The sequence below is a fragment of the Mercenaria mercenaria genome, chromosome 14, assembly GCF_021730395.1.
Source record: "Mercenaria mercenaria strain notata chromosome 14, MADL_Memer_1, whole genome shotgun sequence".
Lineage (NCBI taxonomy): Eukaryota > Metazoa > Mollusca > Bivalvia > Venerida > Veneridae > Mercenaria > Mercenaria mercenaria.
The window spans coordinates 33808154-33814153 of record NC_069374.1 but is presented as its reverse complement, the minus strand read 5'-3'; positions in this window follow the sequence as shown (position 1 = coordinate 33814153).

Genomic DNA, 6000 nt, shown 5'->3' with positions numbered 1-6000 from the left:
GACAAATCCCTTGGGTTTAAAATTTGTCCCACCCCTGCAAAATTTTAATGGGGACATTACATGTACTTCCAACACAGCTGAAGTTTTTTTTTAAACCCCTTTTCTGTTACTGAAATAAAACCCTTTCTTTAAAACGGAAATGGGGAAAAAAACCCCGGGGAAAAATTAAAAAATTTTAACAACTTTCTTTTGGTTTTCCATATAGCTTACATGAATAAACGGGTTTTAAAAAAAGGGACAAAGCTTAAATTTCCAGTTTTAAGTAATTTTTAACCCTTTAAAATTTTGTGTTTTTTCCCTTAGGGGTTTTAACCTTTAGCCTCTGGTGGAAAGTGATTCGCCTTTTCAACCAGAGCAAAAAGATCAGCCGGGCCCCTTGCCCTGCACTGCTGTATTCATTTCAAAAAAATTTTCAGTGAACCCTCTTAAAAACAAAGGGATGGCCCAAAGCCCTTTTTTTAGAAATTTTCCCAAGTTTAAAGGTTGACAAACTTTCTTTCCTAAAAAATTGCAAATTTGGCCCAGGAACATTCAAATTTACTGAAATTGGGAAGAAATAAGCAAAAAAAATTTTTCCCACATTTTTGTTTGTTGTTTTTTCTTTTGTTGCATTAATTGATTTAAGGTAAAACCAAAACTTTAAATACAATATAATTATAGTTTATATGGCACTTTTCAGCTCCTCCCAGTAAAGGAAGCCCCAAAGGTGCTACCCCCATGCATTGTTTTCGATTTGGTTTAAAAATTCCCTACCTTACCCCAAGAGAGTAAACCCTTTATGCAAAAAAATTTTTAGTGGCATTTGATAAAGGGAAAATTTACAGTGAAAGGGTACACCCTGCTGTAGCGGGGGGAGCTGCGGTTTTCCCTGTTGCTGCTGCGCTGTTGTTTTTGAAACTTCTGTGGTGGGATTTGCGGGGCTGAATTCTGTTTTTGGGGCTGGGCTGTAAAATTTTTGTTGGGGCTAAAAAAAAAATCCCACAACCCTTTCGTTTTTTAATTTAAAAGACTTTTCTAGGGGGAAAATTAAAAAAAGATCCCTTGAAAGGGTTCATTTTTTTCAACGGGTTTTTGACATTTGCCTTAGGCTATCATTAAAACAAGAGCTGTCAGGGGACGCGCCCCTGGGATTTAACTCAGTGTTGATAGTATAAAAAAAAGCAAAAAGAAAAATTTTTTAACTTTACAATAAGATTTTCTAAGTCAAAAAGGGGGCCATAATTCAGTCAAAATTTTTTAAGGGCCTCCTCCCCCCTTTTTACAGACTGGGGTCATGGGGGAAACAAGTTTTCCCAAAATAAAAAGCAATATTCAATGGATTTTAAAAAAATATTTAGGGTAACGCAAACTTTAACATTATTTAAGTCAAAAGGGGGCCCATAATTCAAAAAAATTGCTTGATAGAGTTCCCTCCCCCTTTTTCCCGACGGGGGTCATGTTGGTAAAAAGAAAGAAAAATTAGGGAAAGCCAATTTTCCAAATGGATTTTTAAAAATATTTGGGGGGGGATCCCACTTTAGATTTTTTTAAAGCAAAAAAGGGGCCCATAATTCAGTCAAAATGCTTGACGGGTTTGCCTCCCCCCTTTTTACGGGACTGGGGTCATAAAGGAAACAGGAAAGCAAAAGGGAAAGCAATACCCTCAATGGACTTTGAAAATATTTGGGGTGATACCAAACTTTAAAAATTATTCAAGTCAAAAAAGGGGCCTTTAATTAGTAAAAATGTTGAAAGGGGTTGCCCCCTTTTTTCAAAATTGGGGCCCTAAAGGGTAAACAAGTATCCCAAAATATGGAAAGAAATATTCAAGGGACTTTGAAAAAAATTTGGGGTGGACGCAAATTTTAAAACATTATTCAAAGTCAAAAAGGGGCCAAAAATTTCAGCCCAAATTTGATAGATTTGCCTCCTCCTTTTTACAGGACGGGGGTCATGTTTTGGAAAAACAAGTTTTAAAATTGAAAAAAATTTTCCCAATGGACTTTGAAAATTTTTGGGGGGGGTTTACAAATTTTGGGCTTTTTGTGTTCCCTCACCCACGCAAACGTCATCCCGGGGGGGAGTAGGTTACCCTCCCCTTTTCTTGAATAGTCGAGCTAAAAAAATTTGTTAGCTGTAACAAAACCTCCCTTTGAAAATCCCGGTGAACCAAATTTTTTTTTGTTTGGCCAGACACAAAAATTTTTTTCTTTCCCTAAATATTTTTATGCGAAAAAAAAAAAAATTTCTCTCCCCTACCCCCCCACACGAAAAACTTGGGTTTTTTTATTGAAAAAAAAAAAAATTTTTTGTTTTTCCGGCCTCGGGCCAATATTTTTTTCCTCAAAAAAACAGTACATTAACCTGGGGTTGTATTTGGGGTTTTGCGGGGAACGGGACGGGCTCCCCTTGGGCGGGCTTGAAAGCCAGGACGGTCAGCTGTCCTGTGAAATTTGGTTGCTGCTGTTTTTGGGAGCTACGTGTCCCCTGTTGTTGTTGTTGTTGTGTCTGTGGTTTTTTGGGGGAATGTTTGGTTGTTGTTGGTTATCTCCCAAGATAAAAGGTTTTCTTTCTACCCGAATTCGGTAAAAAATTTAAATTTCTTTTTAAAATTATTATTTTTTAAAAATTTGTTAAAGTGGGGGTTTTTTTTCGGGGTTTTGAGAAAGTGTCCCCAATTTCCTTTATTTTTTGTTTTATTGGGAAAAACACTGACTTTAAAAAAAGGGTCCCTTTTTTAAAAACTACCAAAATGCTGATATTCAAAAATTTTTAATGAACCCCGTGAGATAAGGAACGTTTTAAAAATTAAAACTTAATTTACTGACCCCATTGGGGATCCCTCAAAAAGGGTTTAAAAGAAAAAAGTTGTTTAAATGTATTTCTAAACTTTTCTCTAGCCCGAGTTTCCCTAATTTAATAAAATTGGGGGATGACTTATAATTATGCTACAGTTCAATAAAGTTTGATGAAACTCAAAGGGGTGGTTATAGAAAAAAAATTTATAAAGGTACATGAAACTATTTTTAAGCTCTAATGGCCAAAAAAAAAAAAAAACAGGGGGTCTTCCCCATTTGAACAAAATTTTCTGTTAAAATTTTAAATTCCCACGTGTTTCTGAAAGTGAGCCACACCATGGGGAAAACTAACTTGTGATATGCGACCACCATACAGTTGGTCAGGATCCCCCGTGGTTTTCCCAAAAGTTTTTTTAATTTTTCCCTTTTAGGCGAAAAGATTTCTTTTGACCCGACTGGCGGTGGTTTTTTTCATGGTGCAGTCAAAGTGTTTATTGGGGAAAAACGGTTTACGATTATTTTTTTTATTTGCTTTTTAGTCCTTTCTGACGTAAACTTAAACTGAATTGGTGTGTTTTACTGTATTTTTTTTTTACTTTGGGGAAAATTTTTGGGGTTTTTAGATTTTTATTTTCTAGTTGGTACTTTTAAGATAGTAAAAAAAAAAAGAAAAGATAAGGGTTTTTAAAAACCCTCAAAAAAAGGGAAAACTGGGAGTCTAAAAATAGGGTTGCATTTATCCCTTTTTTCACGCTGGTTTTTTTGATTGATTAATGTTGGGCTTGGGGGACCAGGAAAATCATGAACAACCCGCACACTGACGTTTCCCCGCATCCCGATAAAATCGGACTGTTTGCCATTCAGTCCCCTTAAAGGGTTTTTGGGAAGCACCCAATTTTTCAGTTAATGGTACGGGCCCAAAATTTAAAGAAAGGGCAAGTTCATTTTTGAAATGTAGGGGGGAAAGGGTTTTTTTTAAAAGAAAAAAATGAATGCTTTTAAAAATCGACAAACTTTAAAAAATTTACAAATAAGCCCTAGAAATAATGGGAACTTTATACAACTAATCATCCTTTCCCCCGCAATTACCTATACATATAAAACAGTACATCAAGTCATGAAATTGATTTACTAGACCTGCGTCTTTGAGGTTTGGGTTTCCCCAAAGCCCCAGCCACTTTCTTAGTTGGAGGAAAAAAATTTTAAAAAGCCTACTTAACCTTTCCCTTTCTGACATCATGCAAAAATAAATAATTTAATGCCATTGTGCAAAATTATTTAACCCAAAAAAAGTTGGCGAAAAAAATTTTTGCCCGAAAAAAAAAAATGAATTTCCCCAAAATTTTTTAGGCAAAAAAAATTTTACGTTTTTGATTGGTTTTTTAATTTTTTGGGTGGGGGAAACTAAAAATCAAAACTTTTTTAAGGACTAATATAATGGGGGAAAATCAAGTAAAAAGGTCCCCGTAAAGTTATTGGGTTTTTTTCACTTGCACATATTGGGGGTGGGGACACAGTAAACGTTAAGTATAGTACACCACACTTAGGTTTTTAAAACAAATAGGGAAAATTTATAATTTTGGAAAATTAAACCCATAATTTTTCATTTTTTAAAAAATAATAAACAATGAGGGTTTTTTCCCCTTTAAAAAATTTCATGAAGGGTTTTTTTTGAAACTTAGGCCAATTCAAAATTTAAAAAGGTTTTAAAAACCTATAGCATGTAAAGCGTCAGGGTATAAAATGAAAAATTTTATGGGAAAATTTCTTTTCCCGTTTCTTTTGGCTTTCTTGTGTTTTAAAGCAATTTGGGGGAAATTTTCCAATTAAAAAATACTTTAATATTTTAAGGATTGGTCAAAATTTTTGGAATTTCCCCCAACAGATCATAGTCTACGACATTGAGCAAAATTATCCAATTAAAAAAAATTTTCCCAAAATTTCTAAGGATTGCCCTAAATTTGGGGGGGGACTTCCCCAACAGAAAAGGAAAGAAGGGAAAATTTTTTTTAATTTAAACAAATTTAAATTTTTAGCCTCGCCCCAAAAAAAAATAACCCAAAAAACGTTGGGGAGCTGATTAATAAATAGACTATGATTACCACAATTTCCAGATGATTTTTTTTTTTCATATTAAATGTATATAAAATACCGGTTTTGAACTTAAAATTTCAATTTAAATTTGTCTTTAATTTGGGGGTTTTTCCGGTAATTTTTACATTCTTTGCTTATCGTATTTTAGGCCCAAAAGAAGGCCCTTTAAAAAAGGGTTTTTTTAAACAAAAATTTGATATTTTTAAAAAAACAAAATCATTTCCAAAAAATTTAATATCCCCGTTCGTTTGGGGGGAGAAAACTTAAGTTCTAATTGAAATTTTAAATTTAAAAAACCCCCACTTTTACCCATTTTAGGTTTTTCCCTGGGTTGGTAAAATTTTGCCCTTTTTATTTTGTATGTTTTTGGTTTGGATTTTTAGGGAAAAGTAAAAAAAAAAGAAAAAAAAATCCCTTTGAAAAAACCAGAATATAAAAAATTCCCCAAAAAAGTATACAGAACAAGAAAAACCCAAAAATTTTAAAGGGGTCATTTTTTCAAAACTGTGGGGGATCTTTGGTTTAGTTTAGGGACATCAGTGAAAAAGTACCCTTTTCCATAGATAAACATAAACATTTAAAAAAAAAAAAAAAAAGATTTAAAAGGGCATTATTCACTTGACCTTTAATTCCCAATAATGCAAAATGGGTTTTTCTTTAAAAACTCTTACCGAATTTGGTTTCCTTAAAGGCGGTGACGTAATGTTTTTGTTGCGACCAAAAAAAAGTGATAAGAAAGGCGCTACCCTATTTTTTTCTACTGTTTTTGAATTAAGGATATTAAACCCGGAAAAGATTTTTTACCAAAAGTATTTTAAAAAATTATTTATACACTGGGTGGTAAAACGTCGTATTAATAATTTTCCCCTTTGTGCTGCACCCCACGTGTAAAACCCCCCCATAAAAGTTCATAAAAGAGTGTTTTTAAAAACACTCTTTTGGGTTTAAATTTATTTTTAAATAATTATAAAAAAGCAAATTTTTAAACTTTAAATTTAGAAAGGGGTTTTCCCCGGCATTGACAGTACCCGGTTCCCGAGCAAAGGTCATTCTCCCCAAACAATTAATTTTTATCAAAGAAAAGATATCCCCCCACAAGGTGTCGCACCACTAATAGACGATTCAAGTG